The sequence below is a fragment of the Euprymna scolopes genome, chromosome 16 (genome assembly GCF_053919585.1).
Source record: "Euprymna scolopes isolate OS-2025 chromosome 16, ASM5391958v1, whole genome shotgun sequence".
Classification (NCBI taxonomy): Eukaryota; Metazoa; Mollusca; class Cephalopoda; order Sepiida; family Sepiolidae; genus Euprymna; species Euprymna scolopes.
The window spans coordinates 35,420,629-35,446,852 of record NC_136497.1 but is presented as its reverse complement, the minus strand read 5'-3'; positions in this window follow the sequence as shown (position 1 = coordinate 35,446,852).

Here is a 26,224-nt window from a genome sequence, read left to right as displayed (position 1 = left end):
TCTGCAGAACACCAATAAAAATATTGTCCCAAAACCTAATACCCTTTTATGTCAAATCTCAAGTCTCTAGACTGAAAATTGACAGAGCAGTCTTGGTAGGGAAATATACTCACACAGGCAAAGACAGACAATTGCACTAAAAAATAATATATATATATATTATTTTTAAAGTATAATTATCCACTGATACGTGTTTCGTAGTCTACGACTCATCAGAGTGGCTGAATGTAGCGACATTCGAAATCAGGACCCCATGATAAGAAGCTTAAACCTCTACCACGGGACCAACTCGCTCGACTACTGAATGTGACGCGTTTTTATTTAGATGTTTTTATTTGTTTTTGTTTGCGATACTCATTGAATGAATTCAATTATTTATACGAAAGTGCATTTTTACCTAAATGCGAGTGGGGAATAATTTTCCCTTTGACCAATTTGGTACCCCCTAAATGGGGAGCGCCATATATATATATATATATATATATATATATATATATATTATATATATTATTTTTAAAGTATAATTGTCCACTGACACGTGTTTCGTCGTCTACGACTCATCAGAGTGGCTGACTCTAGCGAGATTCGAAATCAGGACCCCATGATAAAAAAGCCTAAACCTCTTTCACGGGACCAGCTCGCTCGACTACTGAATGTATCGCGTTTTTATTTGTTTTGTTAGCGATACTCATTGAACGAATTCAGTTATTTACACTAAAGTGCATTTTTACCTAAATGCAAGTGGGGAATAATTTTCCCTTTGACCAACTTGGTCCCCCCTAAATGGTGAGCGGCATATATATCTAATTTTTAAAGTATAATTATCCACGGACACGTGTTTCCTCTTCTAAGACTCATCAGAGTAGCTGATATATATATATATATATATATATATATATATATATATATATATATATATATATATATATATATATAATCAATGTACAGTTTTGTTTCTCTGTATTACACTATTGCGGCGAGACCAGCAAATTCATCAAGCCAGGATTGAAACTCGACGGTGTAGGCGAGAATAAGTGTTTCTCACCGGAATGTTCTTTATTTAGTTAATCGACAATGATGCGCCTGTGAATAGGCGACCGCCATTGCATACAGAAATCACATTCAGTGGTTTAAACATAAACGTAAGTTTTAAGATAGCCAGTCATCACTTTCAAAAGATTCTAGAATACGCGACAGACATACATTGTCGGTCCTACGAGGGATACAACTGAGGTACTGATTTTAATTCTACATAGGATCAGTTAATTTTCCAGCTAGAATTTCCTCTTGAGATTAGTAAGTCTTACCATATCAACAACATTTGATAGACTTTGGCATAAAGGTGTACGTTTTGAAAATATTTTCTCAATCTTTTCTCTCCTTTAGGTTTATATAAATAGACATCGATGGACGAAATCTGTGCGCTGGTGTGACTCAAAGATGCATCTTAGGTTTTACACTTATTCTGATCCTCATTTATAATTTCTTATCAAATTTAATCTCATACCTTTAAATATAGGCATACAAAACAACATTCGCAACATTTGAAAGGCTACTAACGATACACCCCGGTTAATTTATGTCCGCTGAACTTGGACACTTGATGCAATGAGAGTAAAAATGGTTGATAAATTTGATATGTGTTGAGCATTAAAATGTAAGAGAACCTAATGTGCATAGAATTGTAAAATGGTATAGAATTGTAAGTAGCGTTTCTTTTCAGTACACAGTAGAAAGAAAATAGTGAATTTACTTTTCTAGTATATCCTATTCGTTATTAAGAGTGTATTAAAATGTATGGTTAAATATTTGAATGGCGCACAAGAAAGAATATAACACCTAATTACGCAATAGTTTATTTAATAAACCTAAATTTGAATGCTACTATACAACAGTTAAAATGTATACGCATTTGTATTATCACCTTACTAAGTCGTTACGGACATAAATCGAAATGTCGTATGTATTGGTTAAAGCACTAAAAGACTGTCAGAATTCTCGGATCGAAAAGCTGATTTACAATATGTGTAAACTGTATTTTGTTGTCGTGAGATGTAATATAATCAAACATATAATTGGATAACCATTAAATGTTACGCATCATACTGTAAATGAAATAGTTAGTTTTGTAGGAATGAAAAACAACAAATATATTCACTATAACAATTATCAATTTACCATTATATATAACATTTTAATGCTTCAATATTTAAAATATTAAATGATTAAGTTATTATAGTTTTATTGTATATTATCTATATCTTATACAGTTTCTAGAACTAGTCCTTTTACTTTTCTAAGTTTTATCTTAACCAGATTACTTTTCATACTCGCATTGTTCTATGTAATATATTATATCATGGAAACATTTAAATATTGATAAATAATATAACTAAGCAGTAACTAGCACAAAACTATACACTGTTCTTCATAGTAAATAACGCAAAATATCACCAACATATGACCAAATCGATAACCGGTGCCATCTTTAAGAAAATCACGAAATTTTTATAGGGCGTTTTATTACATTAAAATGTTTTCACGGTTGATAAAATTTAAGCATCTTATTTGACATTAACGTTTAATAAAATATGTATATGTCTATATTTATAGTTTCCATTCAACCCAATTATTTTTAGAAAAAGTTATAAATGAAATAAGGATTTAGTTATTATTAAGTGGTATACAGATGTTTTGTATATCACATGTCTTTTGAAAAATTTCAAACCAAAATATTTTAATCGCTTCATTAGAAAATTTAAAATGGGTTTAAGTTTCCTTAAGTAATGCAACATGTATTAAAGTTATAACACGATTTAAATTGGTAAGATTTTCATAATGATATAAAATGTAATGTTATTGATTTACTTTATTGATGTAATTAAATATCTCGTTGTCTGTTGTATTGCCCATATATGAGCAAACCATTAATCTTTGTTAATTGAAATATAATAATTCCTCATTCTCCTCTCGTATCCTCTAGCCATTAATATTTTTTCCTATTTTCTCTACTTTTTAAGTGCTTTAAAAGCGCAATACATTGCTCCTAAATAATATGACGGTGGTTTGGACGCAGCCGCACACATCCGTTAGTCGAGTAGTAAAGATACTGAGAAATATAAAAACTAATTGAGACACCACGGGAAAAAGATTGCGTACTTTATGTTAAAACAATTAACTTGATAGTGTTACAGAATTGTAAACATAGACGAACATGGTTATTTTATTGCTGTTTAAAGAACTATTTATTTTTACAGACATTATTTATATACTTTTAGTTGTTTCTTGATGGAAATACTGCGTCATATTAAAGCGTAACAGACTGAACGGTTTTCCAGCTACGTGACCCCAGAAATATACTATTTCAAAAGAGAATCACGACATATTTAGAAAAATATATTTTTAGCTGACCTGACATACTTGGACCTAAATGATATTTTACATGAATGTTTGGGCCTCAGAGATCAAACCGCCGAGGTATAAAGCTAATTGAGAGACGCATAGTAAGATGTATGCATACTGTTGCATTTCTATGGTGATACAAATTCGAGTCGAAATGTGAAAGATTGACGGAATAGCAGAAATGCACCAAACGTCTTATGCAGACATGAAGTTATAGGAGTATATTAGTTATTCTAAAGCGTGAAATTGCATCTAACTTTCATTTTCAAATGACCGATGTAACATTAAGATAACTGCATATTGTCAAGTAGTATAACAAAGGGGTCTACTCGTTCCATTTAATCGATATATATATATATATATATATATATATATATATATATATATATATATTGTGTGCGTGTGTGTGTGTGTGTGAAATTTGTTTTGACTTCTGATGGGGGTATGAGACGAATTGATTCACCAATCATTTTTATAACCACCGGCTGTGCTAAACAACCAATGAAACGTCCCAAAATTATTATAAAAATTGTCGAATTTTGGATTCAATCAGTTCGCCGTTTGCTACGTCAACCGCATTTAATTCCTCGCCGCGATCTTGGTTAATGAACTGAACTACGCCGCCATCGTTGTTAAACAAAATGTCTCAAGACTTAGCAGGTTATGCGCCCAGCCACCGTCTTTTCTTTGACGGATCGGAATCGAAATTCGAATTGTGGCAGGTAAAATTTTTGGAATATCTAAGGATTCGAAAACTACAAAAAGTCATACAATTTCCAACGGAGAATTCAAACGCCCCTTCATTTCTCGAAAAATACGCGACTGTTTTTGCAGAACTGATTCAATGTTTAGACGATAGAAGTCTGTCTCTGATTAAGAGACGAATTGAATGATGGGAGAAAAGCATTGGACATATTAAGAGAACATTATGTATCAAAATGGAAAGCGAAAATAATATCGCTGTATACAGAATTAACCTCTTTGAAACGTAACGAGGATGAAACGATCACCGACTACGTCATAAGGGTAGAAACAACCGCCAATGCCTAAAAACTCTAAGGTGAAATAATAAGCGATAGCTTGTTGATATCAATGCCCCTCAAGGGACTCCCAGCCGATTTTAAACCATTTACAACTGTTATAAGTCAGAAAGACAAACCCTATATTTCAGCGAATTTAAAGTGGCATTGCCAAGTTATGAAGAGACTAATCGTATCCTCGTGGACAATAATAACTCCAGCAATATTATGAAGTTAAAAAATGCGTCTCGAAAGCAGACAACACCAAATTACGCACCTCACCGCAACGTATTCTCCAAAAGTAATTTTCCCAAGAAAAAGAATAAAATTATCTGCTATAATTGTGGACGACCCAACCACAAAAGTTTCCAATGTTGCTATAAACGCTGTAAAATGGACTCCGTAAAAAATGTTGAGAACTTTGAGGAAGAACATACATTTCTATTCACATGTAACTTTGACAATACCACAAACGGTAAAATTCTTCTTGTAGACTGTGGTGCTACAGCGCACATTATCACCAAGGAATCTGATTTTTATTAATTTTGATTCAAACTTTAATCCTCAAAGTCATTTTGTCGAACTTGGCGACGGTAGTCAAATAAATGATATAGTCTGTAAAAGAGGCGATGCTAAAATATACCTAAAAAATAATAAAGGCGAAATCTGTAACTGTATTTTAAAAAAATGCTCTGTTCATACCTTCATTTAAGCAAGACATATTTTCCGTGCAGGCTGCAATTAAACAAGGCGCGAATATACAATTTGGCCAAAATACATCAAAAATGGCATACTCCAATCGAACTGTATTTGACATTAAAGTATGACATTAAAAGTATGCTTCCCTCAACAACTGCCTGTCACAACTTGGAAACCTGGCATAAAATTCTAGGACACTGCAATATAGCTGCTATTAAAAAATTACCAAATGTAGTCGAAGGCATGAAAACTATCTCCCAAATTGTGATGTGTGTGCACAGGGGAAAATGACAAACGATATAAGCCGAACGCAAGACAAAAAAGCTACGAAAATGCTCTCAATTGTGCATTGTGACTTAGCAGGTCCGGTCAGCCCGATGGGCAGAAACAATCTAAGGTACATTTTGAACTTTATTGATGATTTTCTCCGGTTAAATTATGGTTTATTTTCTTTAAAAAAAAACAAATCCGACACTATCCTCGCCACTAAGAAATATTTAGCTGATTTTGCCCAGTACGGGTCAGTAAAATATATTCGCTCAGACAATGGGACTGAATTTACTAGTAATGACTTTCAACTTCTATTAATTAACCACCGTATTAAACACAAGGAATCGGAGCCGTACCCCCTTCCAAAAGAGCACTGCCGTTGGTTATAAAAATGATTGGGGAATCTTTTGATGGGGGTACGAGACGAATTGATCCACCAAACATTTTTATAACCAACGTTCCACTTAATGAAAGCATAAAATATATATAATAATGTTTCTGTTATTTATCATGTTAGCAGTAAAATCCGCAGAAACTACTTATGTTTTCTGTTGTAATTTAAATGATTTTTAGAAAGCTTATAGCATGACTTATGTATACCAAGTCATTACTGCTTTTTAAATGTTCAATTAGTTTAAACATATATTAATTTTGAAGGTATATACAGGTAAGTAGATTACAATGATAACATTAAAAAAAAGAACACTTCATAATATATATATATATATATATATATATATATATATATATATATATATTGATAGTTAGATAGATGGATGGATAGATAGATAGATAGATAGATAGATAGACGGATAGATATATCATGGTTGTTCACGATATTCGAAATCTAAGCGGCTACTGATCATAATTTAATAAATTATGCTCGTTGGAAAGCTAATGACCTGAATTTTGTAGTGGGCGATATAACACATTAAGCCGATTTTCAGTCATCCAGCTCCTATTTATGGCAATGTTTACCACCAGAAAATTTTTCAATCATAGTTTTCCCAATTTTGCATATGAATTAGAAAATATCTGATATTTTTCCAAAACCTCTGACCTTGATGTAAAGGAGACTAAAACTCCCTGTCATGGTTGCATGATACGATATAACACAAACGGGGGATTGATTGCACATATTTGTTACATGTTATATATACATTAAAGGTAACCAGCCACGTCTTCCCCCACTGAACCACGCGCTCGAGATCAGAGGGGAGAGAATCAGAGACAACTTTCTCATTTACAGCCTTTGATGTGTTGCCGTAGATGGGCGTGTTCCGTTCCGTCTGCCTGCTTCCCACCTGACTACAACTTGGATGTGTTCAAGTCCAACGTTAACAAATTCCTAATGAACCGCCCCCTTAAGTAAACACTTCATCAAATCTCCACACTAACATAATGTACTTGCAATAACCCTTATCCCTGAGTGGCTTCCGGGCCTTGATAAGTGGTGACCACTGTGTAAAAATATACATATATATCCCCTCTTTTATTTTCATACATAAAATAAATTTAACAGCGTATAAGGATTATTTTATTACTTTATTTGTTATTAAATTTTCACCCCAAACAAGGCACAGTGCCACTGGGAAGTAGAGGGCAAATATTGGGGATATAAGTTCCAGGGATATTATGGTGGGAGATTAGCAGCAAGATGTCTGTTCACATTTCACTTAAACTTCTGCATGTCAGTACAATGGAGAGACAGAATCCCGGAAGGGAGTTCCAAAGTCTAGCAGTTCTAGGGAAGAAACTATTATAGTATATGGGTCTCTACCGTGAAAGGATACGATTAAACTGCTTGTCTGGTTTATCGGGGGTATCTAAGTCGAGAGAGCACAGGTGATTGTAGTTCGTCAGAGCATTCCTCATTCAAGTACTTGTTGAACAGGAAGAGCGATACACATTTCGTCGATGGGGCAGAGGCTGAAGCTTAGATGGCAGGTCAGACCCTATCAGATTGGCGTCTCTCTTTTGAACGATGTTCAGGTGTGAGAGACTATGAGCAGATGAAACAGCCCAAATGTGACAACAGTACTCCATAGATGGGCGAATGGTGGACTTATAGAGAGACGGTTATACTTTCAGGTGTAAGTAGATTTCTTGTACAGTAGAGCGATCCCACATTCTTCGCAGCAGACTTGACTATGCTCTCAAGGTATCTGTTTCAATTCATAGTGCTTAGTCGTAAGGTCAAAGAGTTTAAAGGAAGTGCTGTTAGGTAATGTGGTTTTTGCCATGACATTGGTGGTAGAGAAGGTTTCTTGTAATTATCGAAGCACACAAGCTTAGTCTTCGCAGCATTGAATGTTAGTATCGATTTACGTCCTCATTTCACTACGGATTGAAGGGCTTCCTCTTGTATTTTTTGCCATTTCCTTATATATGTGTTCATTATTTTTCCTCTCGTGCCTCCTATAGATCGCCGTGTCCTCAGCAAATATGCCATATCAGATAATATATTATTAGGTAATCTATGAATATTAGGAATAGCAAATCTCCCAGGATAAAGCTTTGGGTACTCTCGCATTTATATCATATTGTTTAGATGTATGACTCTCGAGGACTACCTGTATTCTTCTCCTACTTAGGAAAGATTTATTTACGTTAAGTATTCTTCAAGTGACCCAATATGATCAGCTTTTCCTAAGAAGACTATCGTGCCATACCGTCTAAAAGACTTAGATATATCGAGGGCAACGCTCTACCCTCCCCTGCTTTGTCAAGTGAATGGTATATAGGTCCAAAGATGAGTAAGGGTATCTGCTGTGGAACGGATCTGGCTTAATTCATATTGACGGTCGGTCAAAATGTAGGATCTGTTAGGTGATTGACTAGAGCTTGATAAATTATGGACAAAAATATTTTGGACAAAAAGCCAGAGGAGGCTAATGGTGCGATAATTTAATGGGTTCCTTCTTTCGCAAGAATTCTTGAAAACTTGTAGTTGAAAAACAGTTTTCCAGCAGCTAGGAAAGCAGAATTCGTTAAGACATTTGTTGTAAAGTTTGGTTGGAGCTGGCACAACCTCAGCGGAGCATTTTATTAATAGCTCAGCCAGGATGAGATCGGGTCCACATGCTTTTGAAGTGACAAGGTTTATTATGATACCATACACATGATAATGGGTGATGTTCAGATCTTCAAGTGTGGCGTCTGTACGAATAAGAAAGTCAGGGAGTGAATGGTTTGCTGGGTCCAATGTGTTTGAGGCAACCCGACTTGCACGCATGTAAGCTTTCTCGGTTGCCGTGACTATTTTAAAATAGAGGAATTGTTGGTTGCCAATATTTTACTACACTGTTGTAGATTTTCCGAAAATCACGGGCTCCTAAGTTGTGTGCTTCGCTGCGTTTTCTGGTGGTTTCAGTATATTATCTCTCAGCTGTCACCATTTCTCTTTTGTCATTTACTTCTTGCTTCTATAAACTTCTGTCTGTTAGAACTGGACCTATTTCGGTTAAATCTGCGGTACCATGCTTCCTTTGAACAATGGCAGCTGCACACGCAGAAGTAAATCATTCGAGTGATTGGGGATTTCTATAGAATTTCCACAGGGGGACATGTGCTTCAAGTGCAGTTTTGAACCATTCAATTGTCTCATTTGCGCAGTGTTCAGCTGGAAGAGGAAACACACTTCCCCAGGGGCATCGCGGATGAAATTGCCGATAGCTTCTCAAACATCCTTTTTATAATACCTCTTTGTTTTCAGCAGTAAATTTTTAGTTTTGGGTCTAGAGTTTAGCGCGATTTCTACCTTTATCATAGCGTGATCAGTATTCCCGAGTGGGTTGCGGGCATTCCTTACACAATCATCGGGAACCGTGGAAAAAATTAGATTTAGAAATGAGGCATGATAATCTTGTTGGTCTGCGAAACGTGCCGGAAATGTACTGTCTAGTATAGGGAATGGTATATAGACAATCTCTGAGTTGTGCTACCAGCTGCGTCTGTGTAATTAAAGAATACAAGCCAGTTACTGTGGTTGACATTGAATTCCAAATACATGTACTTGTGCACTAGTATGGAGCGAGAGTGCTGTATCTATGCAGTCGGATACTTTGTTTATTATAACACAGTCCTGGGCGGTAGAGAATATATAAGTAGCTAATCTTATGTTGCATGTGAAGTCTGAAGTAAATAAAGGCCTGGTCGTCTCATTTCAGTTTCGTTTCTCTAGTAAAGGGGAGGGTGTTTCGCATATATACACCAAGTCCCTGCATATGTCTGTCTTAGTTCTCACGGGAGAATGGGAGATTATCAGACATGTTAAAGTGGCTAGAGAGAATGGAGGAGTGTAAGATCGTTGTACCTAGTACTAAGATATCCTGAGTATTTAGTGGGGACACTTATTAATCATCATCTAAATTAGTTCTAAGCTTGCAGATATTCATAAATGTAAGCCTCAAGTGAGTGTGTATCTGGGTTAAACGTGGTTTTTGCTTGCACTGCAATTCCATTTGATTTAAGTTAAAAGTTTAAGTTAGGGTGAGCGAGAGATTCTGGACAGGGGGTGTACAGAATACCAGACATGCAATACTAGTAGACCATAAGCTGACTCATCATCTACAGGCTTGTAATCTCAAGAAGGCCAACTGGAGATAAGTGCAGGGTGCCTTTCAATGCGCTACATGGCACTACAATCATCCCAATATTACACAACTGTTGACGGAGCAGTCGCTCTAAGCGCTACCAAAGAATTAGGGCGCCTGTGCTATCAGTTGGCAACAGCAGATAGGAACTGCCAACCGTGGCCTCAACCCATCAGACAAAAGTTAGCCCAATAAAACTGCACTGGCATATACGGCACTCAAACACCCAACAGTGCCCATTTTAGGGGATGGGATGTGGCGGAAGCGGGGAATACGCCGTTCGTTGTACTAGTAAGAAAACAAGGTTGATAACTGGGTTATTCTGTCAAATGTTTATGATAGTGTTATTTTATACTGGAGATATTCATAATTGTAAATTTCAAAATATCAAATATATAGAATATAAGAATATTTGGAACAAGTCACCCCTTGCTGTCATTTCAGATCATTTGAAACCATAGCGGCAAGTTTTAATCTCATTTCCATCAAGACCAAAGGTTTTGAGGAATATATATATATATATATATATATATATATATATATATATATATATATATAGTAAACAACTGATGACCCCTTAAAAAATAAATTATTGGTATTATATTAAATTCGAGAGCGAGTTGATGCAGTGATTGCAGGTGATTAAATGACTTACTGACTAGATGGTTTTCTAACGAATGATAAAAAAATATTTTTGTATAGTTTTAAAGGTTAAAAACTTCAAAGACTATATATATATATATATATATATATATATATATATATATATATATATATATATAAAGAGGGAAAGATGTGAAAAAACACGGACGTTTTTGCCGTTGCGTCCATCGCAAAACCGGAAGTGGCAGTGGTTTTAAATACGGCTAATCAATTGGAAAGCGGGGATGGTTTTCGAAAATATCGGCGAAAAAACTCACTCCTTGGAGAAAAATTCCTAGTTGAGGTTAAAAGTATTTATGCTTTTCAGGTAATCTTTCGATATCTTTCTGGAAAAGAGACGCGCATCAAAACACACCCGTATCGTGCAAATCCATCGTCTGTGTCGAAACTTTCATGCAGACATACAAACATACATACATAACTACATTTAAGCAAACAGGTCAGCTTTATATTATAGAATATTGATATACCTTTATTTACTCATTGTGATCTACTGATTCGTATATATCTTCTAAAGTCATATATTATTAATCACATTAAATAATGTGTTTTTTTAAAGGTAGTAATAACTAATATTAACACATTGAAACACTTTTCGAATAGAGTAGTACCCAGCATGTAATAAGCATAAGTACTACAAGGAGGCTACTAAAAATAAGGAAACAAAGAAAACCGTTGTAATCTGTACAGTTATTCAGACTTTTTAACTGCTAAAACGCATCGGAATATTTCAAACAGAATTCTAATTTTTAGGTTATGCTTCCAGCAGGAAGGAATTAAGGAAAGTTATTTCTGCCTTAATTCCACGAAACCATCATTAATTTGAACAATTAGAAATGGTCCATGACGATAGATGCTATGAGTCAAACATGACGAGGATGACGAGGGTGAACATTATAGCAGATCTCTAATGATAAAAGCATTCAGCTTCTGCTTTGCTTGCAACTATCTAATGTCTAAACAGTGCAACAAACTGACAAAATACTGCCACTTACAAGAAGATGGATTTAGTTCATAGCAATTACGTCTTGTTGCAATGCTTACGAAGCATATATGTTTATTATTTATACTAAAAGATTGATCGACATGTGGTAATTTTATATTGTTTCGCCTAAAAACACTTTAAAAGAAATATCATTGCGGTATTACGTTTTAGGGTCACAGTATAAGATTAAATAAGTAGAATGAAAAACGGAGAGAAAAATATAGATGCATGAGAGAAGAAATAGAATAAAATAATAAAATGAGAGGAAAGTCTCATACGCAGGTTTGAAAGAAGCGGGTGTATGACCACAACTGTTAAGTTTTTCCTTTAAAAATATATACTCACTAAGTAAATCAACCACTTACTCTCTCTCTCTCTCTCTCTCTCTCTCTCTCTGCAATATACGACGGGCGTGCAATAAGTAATTCTCAACACCAACTTTCAGTTGTCTGATCTAGCGACATCTTGCGTGTGAAATACTTTATATCTTTACGGGTTATGTGGCAAATTACAGCTCTGAACTAAATGTAGTTCCTGTGTTACACATGTTTTAACTGAGTCAGGTGTGGAATGGAGCCTGTTGAATGTCGAATAGTCATCCGGTTTTTGTATTTGAATGGACGCACACCACAGGGGACATTTAATGAAATGAAAGAAATTCATGGTGATAATGCCCTATCATATGACCTTGTAAAACGCTTGCATCGTAAATTCGAACATGGCCGAAAGTCTGTGGAAACAGCCCCCAGACCAGGTCGACCCTTTTGCAATTGAGGTATCTGTCTGTCAAGTTGAGGCTGCCATTTTGGAAGATCAGCGCATTCCTATTCGCCAAATAGCCCAAGATATCAAGTCTAGTACAGGGTCTGTGGAAACTATCATTCAATACCATTTGCATACACATAATGTGCCTGCCAGATAGATTCCCAGGTGGTCCACACTATTCCAGAAGCGAGAACACGTCGAGTGCTCGAGGATGAATTTGGAGAGGTTCCAAGAAGACGAGTCAAAGTTTTTTTCAAAAGACTGATTACACAGGACAGAAACCTTGGCCAATCACCATGATACAGATACACTAACCCAGTCAATGCAGTGGAATCACTTGGACTCACGACTCCAAAGAAGACAAGGGTGCAGCCCTCCGCTGGTAAGGTCATGCTCACAGTCTTCTGGGACCAGGACGGAGTAGGTATGACAGATTTCCTGACTAAGGGTACCACATTTAGAGGAACCTATTATGCTTCAGGTTTGAGGAAATTAAGAGAAGCTATCCAAATCAAGATGCGCGGAAAGATCAGCAAATGCACCCTCCTCCTGTAGGACAACGATCCGGTCCACAACTCGCATGTCGCCAGATTAGAAGCACGGGCGTGTGGTTATGAAATCCTCCCCCATCATCGAACCTATCCTGACATTGCACCCTCTGACTTTCATCTCTTCCCCGCCATGAAGTTGTTTTTGACAAGAAAAGCGTGTCCCAGATGATGCAGCCTTGATTTCTGAAGTCACGTTGTGGTTGGAGGACCAACCTGGGGTGTTCTACAAAAACGGTCTCCATCAAACGATGTGAGAAATACATAACTCTGGGTGGTACTTTGTAGAAAAATACTAATAACTGTGCTAAGTTTCGTTGCTCTACTACTATGGGAAGTGGGGCAGGGGCATTACTTATTGCGCACCGCTCCTGTATATATATATATATATATATATATATATATATCTATATATATATATATAAAGAGAAATAGTTAATAAAACATGTTAAAAACACTTGGAAAAAGTGTTTATAACATATTTAATCTGAAAAGGAAACACTTAATAAGTGGATGGTCCTTAATTCTCGGAGTTTCGAAGAAATACTTTCCTTCTCATCAGAGGCAGGAATTAGCAACATGCGGAATAAAATTTTGCATACAAAAGTATTTGATGAAATTGCAAGTAAGTCAAAGATCTTACTTGATAACAAAAAGTGAAGCAAAGGGAATATTGTGAAGAAAAATGTGAATTCACGTGAATTTATATTGTTATTATAAGCGCTGTCTCCTATTTTGTTTTATCGAGCTGTTACCTCTGGTTGAGATTACTTTATAAATATTAATTCCTTAATAGTTATAATATACTTCAGTTTTACCAACTTAGATCATTTTGGTAAATGTAATTGTAATATGTTATTTTGTATATATATATATATATATATATATATATATATATATATATATATATATAATAGGACGTAAAGAGTCCCTTCTATCACCCAAATTTTGCCTGTATTCCAGTATTCTATAAATGATCCATTCTATATCTACCTTTATATATTTTTGTGTCTTCATTTCATTCTCTTGTTGTCCTATTGTATAAGCTCCAATAATTATTGTTGAGCTTGGCATTATCGGATAAGTCTCCTTTTGTGGAAATGATCTTTCTCTTTTCTCTTTTACTTAAAGATATATATATATATATACATATATATATATATATATATATATATATATATATCAGAAACTATATGTGTGTGTATTTGTCAGTAAAATCGGTTCTTATGGGCTCGAAATTACTGGCCAGACGGTTTTTTTTAAATGTGTTCACGGAGAAACCATGATGGATAGGTAAGGACTCTCACGTAAGACTTCTATCTTAATGCGTCTAATATGTATTGAAAAAATGATTCAAAAAATTAAATAAAACCACGAATTCTAAAATAGTAGGCAACCTTACATTTGTAGTGCATTTTGGAAGTATTATAACAACACCAGCAAGGAAAAGGCACAGTGGAGAAAATAAACTGTATATTGGTTAATAAGCCAGGTGCGTGATCGAAATATATGTTTCTTTTTAGAGGGCAATTGACCCAGTATTCTTGATAATTGTACGTTATACTTATATTTATCCATTCTATAGCAATAACACTATCTAATGAAATTTTACGTCTAGAGAAAAGTTAACAGTTATGATTTAGTTTTGCATGTGAAACTGAAGTAAATATTATCAGGAAAGTTTCGAAAATCAAAAAACGATTATCTAAAGTGTATTTATAAAAAATATATTGCAGATTATGTCACTGCATAGAGTCATGTGAAGCTTCAACAGGTGGGTAAATGCAAGCTAAATATAGCATGCCATAAATCGATTAAGCCTAAAACCTAACCCAAACCCTTAGTTTACGATGATAATGTAAGAATGATAGGGTCGTTGATCCTCATTTAATCGTGGATTACGTCGCTTCACCCTGCTAGAATATATATATATATATATATATATATATATATATATATATATATATATATATATATATATATATATATATATATATATATATATATATTAAAGGTCTGGTCGATAGAGATGTTGTCATAAAAAGGCGACAATTTTCCATTTTCGTTTGATGAAGGCCAGATACTTTTTTCTGCCTACCATCGATTAGTTGACCAGAGCGATAGGAGCATTATATCATGTCTACAAGTGACACGGACTTCAACAAGTCAGATGGGAGATGCGCCGCCGTACAAATAGTAAAAAAGTAATGTACTTTCCAACACCCCGGAAAACCTCATCAGTATGCCCTGTATTTAAGAATTCAGGTGATAAGTTATCTCCCTCCCAAAATAGACAAATAAGTCTCCTGAGTGTCATGAGTAAGTTGCTGGAGCCCATATTAAATAGAGAAGTAGTCAACCACCTCAGCAGAAACACCGTTCTTAGTGACACGCAATATGGTTTCCGTTCTGCTAGATCTACAGCAGACGTGCTAACTGTTATATCACATAGAATGAGAGAATCTCTCGACAAAGGCTCATTTCTAGGGCAATTGCTCTTGACATATCAAAGGCCTTCGATAAGATATGCCATAAGGTCCTACTTCACAAAATTTTCAGCTACGGTATAACTAAAAAATGTTTTCTCAATCATTAAATCATTTCTGTCTGACAGGCTCAGAGTTGTGGTGGATGGGCAGAAATCAGAGCCCTCAGAATTAATGCTGAAGCCCTTGAAAGGTTCAACCTGGGCCCAATGCTCTTCTTGATTTACATCAATAATCTCTCAAAACACATATTAAAATCATTCGTTGAGATCTATTCTGATGACACGATAATCTATGGCAACAAATCAAAGGTTTTAAATGACAAATTTCTCTCTGATTCTCTCTCATTAGATCTCGAGCACGTGGTACAGTGGGGGGAGAGGTGGGTGGGTACTTTTTATGCATCTAAAACCAAGCTCCTATCTTTACATCACCAACGCCCTGATCCCTATCTGGCATCAATTGAAAGGGGTGGCTCTCGTCTCACGGAGTCTCCATGTTTTGACCTGAAATGAAACACGTGTATCAATCAGTTGCCAAGGTCGCTGGATATAATGATAGGATCTTTCTACCGCTCCATGAGAATTCTAACCTCTGATGCAATTCACTTTCTGTATAAAAGCCAAGTATGTCCAAGGATTGAGTACTGCTGCTACATCTGGACAGGAACTGCTAAAATAGCCTATCCTGCCTTGACAGATTACAAAATAGGCTTCCTGGTTTAGTGGAGGATGCCTTTTGCTCACTCTGCAACCTCTCTCCTACAGGAGAGACGTTGCGAGACTGTCTTTGTTTTATCGTAATTTCCGTGGCCAGTGCTCGTCTGAGGGGCAATCTCTGGTTCTCCTCGACAATCTTTCATGATAAGCCCTCGTCATGCTGAAGCCACTGTCAAAAATTTCCCCACTCTTTATCTGTGCCAAAACCAAAACGTAGATTCCATGAACAAAGCTACATTCTTAGAAGTGCACGCCTGTTGAACTCTGTATCGTCTGCCTGTTTCGCCCTGTCTACAACGTGTATGTCTTCAAGTTCAACAAAAACAAATTCATGCTAAACAACCCTCTTAAGTAATACACTTTATCAACTCTCTAATACTAACGATTACTCCAATACTATCCCATGGATTACTGTAAACGCAATAACACTTATTCCCGAGAGGTTTCCGGGCCTTGATAAGTGGTGACTAACATGTAAAAAAAGAAAACCTTTGAGTGCACACTGTTTATCGTTCGACGGCTAATGCTTAATATCAGCACTCGTAGCATCTCTCCACTTATCTGCTGAAATTAATTAGAGAATTAGTGGGGAGACACTCGTACCCTAGAGATTTAACAGACACATTTTAATTTTTTGGGAGGGGGGACACTACAGTTTTGTTCATTTCTCTTGAAACGTTTAACACTGACAATAATTCATATAAGAAATGGCATAGTAGTCAGTTTCCTTGAGCGTATACTAACTGAAGCGCGTATTCTCAAACGTAGAATCTAATACGCCTACGTTTTACAATTTATGAAGCACACTTCATTTTTGAAATTCATTCATTGCATGAATAAAACACAGTAAATGCATTTCTAGAAAATAATCTTTCACTGTCTTTTACACCTGATAAGCTCTCTTTTCAAGGATTTGCATGCATTGAAAAGCTTCACAATAAAAAAACGTACATATATAAAGAGCAGTTTACAGTGAGTAAATCGTTTTATCGCATCAGTTTTATTGACCATGCGCATTAAGTGCTTCCTGCAGCAAAATCTATCCTGTCAAAGCGGTGATTTTAATCTTTACCGCGTTAAATAATGCTCTCCACCATTAATGACTGAGATCACATATTGACGCACATATACTTGCGGATAGGCAGCTTCATTTAAGAAGTGCATTTTGAGATCAATATCCGTATCTTACACGCTTCTTTCATGTAATACATAATATTATTTTCTTTTCAAAGTTGCTGTTTTAGTTTTATCATTCTTGACACAAAAAAAATTACAACTACACTAGAAGGCGCATATAGATATATACGACTGAAAAAGAACTTTTAAAACATCCGATTTGCAAAACCTAAAATGTTCTACTGTGGGATTCCGGTATGTTAGTTAATTATTAGAATGTTAATCCTAGTCGGGATATTATTTTACAAATCAATGTATAATATGGAAAGCTACGCTGGTAAATATCTCCAAAAATAAATACAAATCTTAATTTAGTGCGTTAATGTATCACAGTTATTTTTTCAGCAACAAGCTCAAAATAAATCCATGTCTTAATAAGTGTTATTTTTACGATATTCTGTCGAGAACTTTAAGTAAGTAGTGGTATACTTACTTTATATTTGTTTATACACCGAGAAATTATTGGGAGAGATAATCTATTATTCCAAACTTCGGTCTGTTTGTGTTCGTTTGTATTTGTTTCTTTGTTTGTGTGTTTGTATGTCTGCTAAAACACGTTGGAATATATATATATATATATATATATATATATATATATATATATATATATATATATATATATATATATATATATATCGGATTGTAACCAGCTTCCCTGAATTTATTTCAAAACGCGTTGGATATTTCTACCTGGCGATTACCAGGAACTTCCATTAAAGGATTTAGCATGTACTTTCGATTTGAAGTTCAATATCCTTTTTTTTTTTACAGCATCAATATACAATTTTCCTTATTCTATGTAGCTAAAATGATTTAAAAACTTCAATTCAATTTTCTATGTCTATTACCTATAGCAAATTAGGTGACAACCTTTTATAATATTTGGTAATATTTTCCTCCGAGGAGATGTATACACATTGAAAAATCATGGGTTAAGGAAGTATATTTTACTATACTGTATTCTTGTCTCACATACAATAAAACATTCTGTATTTAAAATTTAACTTTTTCAAATAATAAATTTTTAATTCCTTAATTCTGATATATATATATATATATATATATATATATATATAATATGTATATATATATATATATATATATATATATATATATATAGTGTACGGCATAATCACGTTAACAAACCGGTTCCCATTAGATCACCGAAGTTAAGCAACGTTGAGCATGGCTAATACCAAATGGTTGACCATTTGGGAATTCTAGGAGCTGAGTGTACTTTCCGCTTATCTCGGCATTGTTTCCAGTCGTCCTGAATCTCCGTTTTCCACTGGTATTCAACAAAGTTGACACAGGAGAGGTGTGGTTGGAGATTGCGCAATTCTTGACATTATAATTTCACGCGCATGCATCCTTACCGTGGGTATCCATAGTCTGTCGAGACTGAAGGAAGCCCCCTGTGTAAATATATATATATATATATATATATATATATATATATATATATATATATATATATATATATATATATACATATATATATATATATACTTCGGAATAGTTTTTATTTAACAATCAGTGGTTATGAAAACGTGAGATTGTAGGTTTACAAAATATTACTGGCAGTAATATTCTATAAGTTATCCCATCTAAACAAGAATTGCTCGATATGCAAGATAGAGCAAATAAAGTAAATTGTAATTCAATGAATTTCAAAAAAACTCTCATTGAAATGAAATGAAGTGGTTGAGTTTCATATCAAAGAATTTTTATTATTCTAAGCAAGACAAAGAATGGTTTAACCACTTCATCTCATTTCAATGAGAGTTTTTTGAAATTCATTGAATTACAATTTATATATATATATATATATATATATAAATATATATATATATATATATATATATATATATATATATATATATAACGAGAAGGAAATAAAGGGGATCATGTTTTATTTGGTGCAACGTGGCCGAGACCACGATTATTTGCATTAATATCTATCACAAACTGTACACGAGTGTTCGGCTGATATATATATATATATATATATATATATATATATATATATATATATATATATATATATATCATGTGTGAATGCTGAATCACGATTTACTTTAAAACTTGAATGCTTTGCTAGGATGAACAATAAATAAATAAAACGAATCCTTTCATAGAGAAGTCTGGAATAGCTGTGATGTAGATTTTGCCGGTTGATAACTTTTATCTGTTTTATTATCTTTTCAACAAGACAGCTTTTATGTGAAGGCCTGTAGCAATCAGCTTTAAGTGGACGGCGCAACAAGCTGAATTTCAGAGTCCATTAGCAGGTTTTGAAAGTGATTTTATGTTGGCCAATAACTGTTAATGTAAAAGTGGCGTGAAGTCACGCCGTCGTTACGTCAAGCTAACGCACAGAACCTCATGGCAACATCCATAATTAAAAAAGAGGACTCATTTAGGTTTTAACATTATTCCGAAATCTCCTTTTTCTCTTCTCTCATTATCCTTGTTTTGATTCTCTACTCCAATCTGTTACTGGCTATATATCTATCTATTGCACTCTCTCTCTTTATATATATATATATATATATATATATATATATATATATATATATATATATATATATATATATATACTAAGATATTAAAAATAATATAATCTATTTATATTTATATGTTCCTGGGAAAACCTGTTGAAACTGCACAGGGAGCTTATTCATATATGCCAGTCTGTAGATTTTCAGCCTAAATAGTGAGGTTGTGATATTATTCTAGCTCCTTAGTTAAAGCTGCAAAAATGTTATCTAAGCTAGCAGGGATGCCCGCTTAAATATAATGGTCTAATTCTTGTAGATTTCGCATATATTATTATAGAGTTAATGTTCTATTGATTAATTTTATATATGAAAAGTTACGATTTCAATATATATATATATATATATATATATATATATATATATATATATATATATATATATATATATATATATATACACACACAGGGTCCGCAGTATTTATCGTTACAAATTACCGTGGTTGTATTTAGAAATGAATCCAAATTTATAATTTTTGCAAGTGTATTATTGTAAAAAAAGCAATAGAATATAAATAAACAACATATTATTCGATAAGCCCACAATCTTAATTAATAACTAGTTTAAGACGTTTAGGAAAAACCTTACATGCGCCAATAATTACTTTTGGGGGGACTTTTGACCACTCCTCCTCCAGAGATCCCAAATATTGATGCTGAATCATCGAGACCTAGCTTTCCATGTATGACCAGATCGCAAATCAAGGTGATTCAGATCGGGGGAAGATTGAGGGCATTCCTCTTTGGGAATGAAACGCGGGACATTCTCGGAAAGACAATTCTGAGTCTGTTTAACCCCATGTGATTGTGCGGACTCGTGCTGAAAAGACCAGGTACGTTTTTTGAAATGCTTCTGTGCCCAGGGAAACAATGCGCCAACGTGGATGTCATCCTGATAGTTTTGCTGGTTCAATTTCACTCCCGGGTCAACAAAAAAGAGAGGATTTAACCGGACTGTCACGGCTGCCCAGACCATCACTGAGGCGGCACACTGTTTCCTTGTCACCAGTAGGGATTCTTCGTCCCCATCCCCGCACCAAACCCGATGGTTTTGCGTGTTAAAGTGGTGTTCAACATCAAATTTCTTCTCATCACTGAAAATTAGATTTGGTAGCGTGTCGTCCTGAATGCGGGAAAGAAGAATCTGGGATCTTTGGAGTTGTTTATCAACAACTTGAGCAAAAGGCGTTGTTTCTTGCCATGCTTGAATGGCGACATGTTATCTCCTTTCGGATTACAGTTGACATGGTCCCATACGACACTCTCGATTCTTTAGCTATATTCTGGATGGATCTCTTAGTACTCCTCCTGATCTTTTCTCTCATGGATTAAACAAGTTTATGGAGTCTAGCTGGTTGAAGGCAATCTGGCCCTGGTCTATTCTGAATGCCCCCAGTCTCCTCAAAACGTTTTAAAGTCGTCCAGACCAGCATTTCATTCAATTTCAGGCTCTTACAGATATCCTTCCTGGAGGTTCCTGCTTTAGACGGCTCAACAATTGCAGTCCGTTTGTCTGAAATATTTCTCATCCTTATATTCTGGTATCTGAAAGTAGAAAGATTCATGAATAAGTGTCAAAAATAGAGGAATACCGAGAAAAATGTTTTAAAATATAGTTAGAAATAGACTGCAACGCTAAAAATTGGTAACCCTGCATATAAAACTATATATATAAAAGCCAAGTACGTCCAAGAATCGAGTACTGCTGCCACATCTGGCCAGGAGCTGCTAAAAATAGCCTATCCTACCTTGACAGAGTATAAAATAGACTTCGTGGCTTAGTGGGGGGTGTGCTTTTCTCTTCCCTGCAACCTCTCTCCCACAGATGAGACGTTGTGAACCTGTCTCTAGTTTATCGTTATTTCCATGGCTAGTGCTCGTCTGAGGTCCATTCTCTGGTCCGTCTTGCCAATCTTTCACGAAAAACACTCGACTAGCTGAAACCACTGTCAATAATTTTCCACACTCTTTATCCGTGCCTAAATAAAAACGTAGATTCCATGAACAAAGCTTCTTTCTTAGAACTGCACGGCTGTGGAACTCTCTGCTTCTTGCCTGTTTCCTCCCTAATTCAACTTGGATGTCTTCAAGTCCAACACAAACAAATTGCTGATGAATCGCTCCCTTCAGTAATGACAACTTATCAACTCCCCATTACTAACTATTACTATGATACTATCCCATTGATTACTGTACAGACAATAACCCTTATCCCCGAGTGGCTCCTGGGGCTTGATAAGTGGTGATCCCAATGTAATATAAAAAAAAACTGGAAAAAATTTTAAAACGGAATTTGTATTTCGGGTTGTGACCACACCTATTAAGAATATTCGAAAGTATTCATGTGTATTATCATTACGGTCTTTTAAATGTTAATGTAATAGGGTTGAATATTTTTTTGTATTTACACACACACACACACACATGTATATATATATATATATATATATATATATATATATATATATATATATAATGTGTGTGTGTTTTATTTGTTTTTGTTAGCGATGCTTTCTTGAATGAATTCAAGTATTTATACGAAAATACATTTTTACCTAAATGCTTGTTTTCCCATTGACCAATCTGGCACCCCCTTAATTGGACGCGGCATATATATTATTTTTAAAATATAATTATCCACTGACACGTGTTTCGTCGTCCATGTCTCATCAGAGTGGTGAATCTAGCGAGATTTTAAATCCAGGTTAAGGCTTCTTATCACGAGGTGCCGATTTCGAATCTCGAAAGAGTCAACCTGATATATATATATATATATATATATATATATATATATATATATATATATATATATATATATATATATATATATATATACGTACGTTTTATTTTTATTACCGTATCTTTCTGTTTAGTTACACTATTGTTTCGGCTATCGGACCGTTTTGTTTTTTGCCGTCTGTAGCGCCCTCAGACTTATGATCAGCGACATAGAGAAGTGAAAAATCGGGAGATTATCAACGAAATCGTTATATGTTTACTTATTTATGTTTACTCACGTTCACCCCTTACACGACATAGCGACACTTTGACGTAAGAAAAGATTAACAAGATGTTTGTTTTGTTTACATTTAAACTTCTAACTTTTTAATTCAGTAAGTGAAGCAGGTAGCAGGAAAGAATTCCGAAGTCTAGCTATTCGAGGGAAAGCAATATTAGGGTAGAAAGCTTCCAGACATTAAGACACATCAACAGTGAAGGTGTGCGATTTTGTTCCTAGATTAGTTTTTTGCGATATGTACGTCCAGGGGGGCACAAGTACAATAAGTTCATCAGAGCACATTCCATTAAAACATTTGTAAAAATAGCACAAAGATGCGATTTCTACGGAATCTAGTCTTTTACAGATACCCATCTAAAGATAAACTGCTCCAGTGTATTGCGATTCGAATAGGCTAGCATCCGGTGAATGTCGAGACTTCTCAACTTTAATGTAGTTGCTTGTCAGTAATTCAAACCACTGGGATAAAACCTGGTATCTTAGTGTTTTTTAAGTTTCCAGAAGCTAGAATACTCTCTTTACTTGTTTAAAAATGTGGCACTATTTCTTGTGACACGGCTTGTTGTTTTTCTGGGGTGCGTAATAAATAGCCCCCGAGTAGATATACAATGGTTGTCTGTCCGGCACTATTCTCTGCCTAGCCCACACTTTTTTACGACTGACCTGCATGTGGTAAATGCATATAATTTTATTCTTCCGCAATTTATCTAAGACAATGAGCTAAGTAAGGGTCGTGAAGTTTGTTTCATTTTATTATTTTTTGTGTGTTACTTATTGTAATATAATATATAGTTAACATAATTTGATTTACAATGACTGTTTTGTGTCATTGTTTACCATAGATTTCTTGGTGTAAGCAGCCATTTACGCCAGAACACCAAAACTAAGAATTTGTGGAAAGGCCAACAAAAGAGGTACGTCTCCATTTCATTTCCCCGAAGAATTACAGAGGAGGGCAGGCTGAAAAAATAAGGAAATTCTTGTTTTTACCTCTAAGAGACGGTTGCCGTTCCTACGAGAGATGTACAAAAAAGACGAAGAAAATGTCAACACAGATTGGGGTGTGTTTCATTGTTGTCTAGGACATGATTTGTTAAAACCGACGAGGTCTGAATTCATTCGCCTGACAAAACAAATGTCTCATCCTGGAAAACGCCGGTTAGGCAGAAAAGTCCGAATGATCGCAAGATATTGCCTCGCTAGCAAGCGTATCTTAAAACATTGACTGTCGTTTCCAGATCGTTTCGTGGCAGAGTTAATCTATTCCAAGAATCTTTTTTATATTGTAATTGGTGCCGTAAAAGCCGACTCATTCTTTGCATGTGGATGAGATCCACTCTGTAAAGTAATCCAAAAAACAATATTTATATTCCACTAAATAAATAAAAAGAAAATGAACCTTCATTCAATTTAACTGAACATTTGAAAAAAAATCACGCATGAGTTGATATCAATAAATTTCTTCATCACATTGAACTGTAATAAAAGAAATGTGTATCTGTTCCATGAAAACCAAAGCCCCTTTTAAAAATAATATTTACTTGTTATCGGCTCTTTTAAGGTTGCAAAAGAAGACTTATGCTTGAGAACTTTTTGTTATCCAACAGATTTATTGTTATTGTGTTTTATATATTTTCAGAAATGTGATTTATTCTTTTAAATATATATATCTGAATAGAGGAAATAGTAATTATACATGTAAATGTGTATTATATAACTATAAAAAATGACGCATGCAATTACATCTTGGTATATTAATTCATGTGATTACATTTAGTAATCACATATATATATGTATACACACACAGGTATATATATATATATATATATATATATATATATATATATATATAGTTACTGGAGCAACAACTGGATAATAAAAATAAGAAACGTTAAAAGACTGTTGAGAATAAAGAACTTAAAACCTGCGTTTTTATCGCACTTTATAGTTAGGAAGATATGCCGAAAACTTGCAGAATTACTAACTATTTTCGGTTGCTATTTTTTTCAAGAACAATTTTATTGATTTTGTAATTAGCTATGCTAATCTTTCATTTTAAAGTAATGTTAGTTCTTATAACTCTTGCCAGCTTTTCGTGGTGCAGAAAAAATATTCTTATTTGTTGCATTCAGAGTAAAAAGTATAGCTTTGGGTCTCTTTCCTTCTACTCACTCTTGTGCGTTAATGCTATATTGCTTACATATAGAACACCTTGTTGAATAAAAAGAAAAAAAAAAGAAAGATTAGGCGATGCTATTGATAATTAAAATGGAAAACTTAAATAAACTTGAAATTATCATGAAAACGGAAATTAAGGTAATAATCTACGTGAAAAATACTTAATAGCTTAAATGAGTCCGAAGTTAGGTTTCTGTCGCCATTGTGCGTTACCTCATGAACATCATATGTCAATCATTTTCAAAACAATGGGATAGATGTCACAAAAGCGGCTGCGGGTGAAGGAATGTAGTGTGGCCATTGCTAATAGGTTACTAAACAATTGTCGTGAGGTGATAGAAAAATTATAATGAAAAGTTAGCTTCTCCTTCTCTACTTGTTGTTCTGTATTTCTCTCATTCTTTATTCTAATGCTAATACATATCTCTCCCCATGCCTGCCCATATTGGGTCAGTGAAATCCATAACTTATTTACAACGGAAAAGCAAACATACAAGACTAAACGTGGTTTTCTGAATGTTTAATAACTAAAACAAAATACTATTTTATAAAGGGGCATTTATGTATTCAGACACATAAAGCTGGCCATCACTGGTCGTCGCTGTGTAGTGAGACTAGCTTGAGGGAGCGATTAATAATCTCCACAACTCTCCTTATGGCCGTAAGAGAATACCTATGTGTAAAATCCAAATGCGCCTTTACATTTTAAATAATTTTTAAAATAAAAACATCTGATGGCGCTAATTTTGTAAATACATATATATGTTTGTGTATCTATGTATACTTGCTCATTAAGCTGGTCACTATCGGCAACGTTGTTGTGCATGGAGACCCGCTTGAGGTGGAGCGATTATTAACTTTCAGGTATCTCATCGGAAGCAGTCCGAGATTTCCGATGTGTCAAGCCTTTCTTCATGCTTGCCATAATTGCTTCCTTTGCGGTCTGCACGGACCCAGTGTCGGACCCTGATTTAGGACAGGAATAGTATGAGCTTTGGTGAAGTTTTCACCTTAAATTTAATGACCACATAGGCCACGTTTTTAGCGTGGTATCTTGCGTGTTTACGAGACTTGCTGTTGAGTTGAAATCCCTTGTCTCTTTATTTTGCGTGAGTGGAACTTACCATTCTGTGTCGATCAGT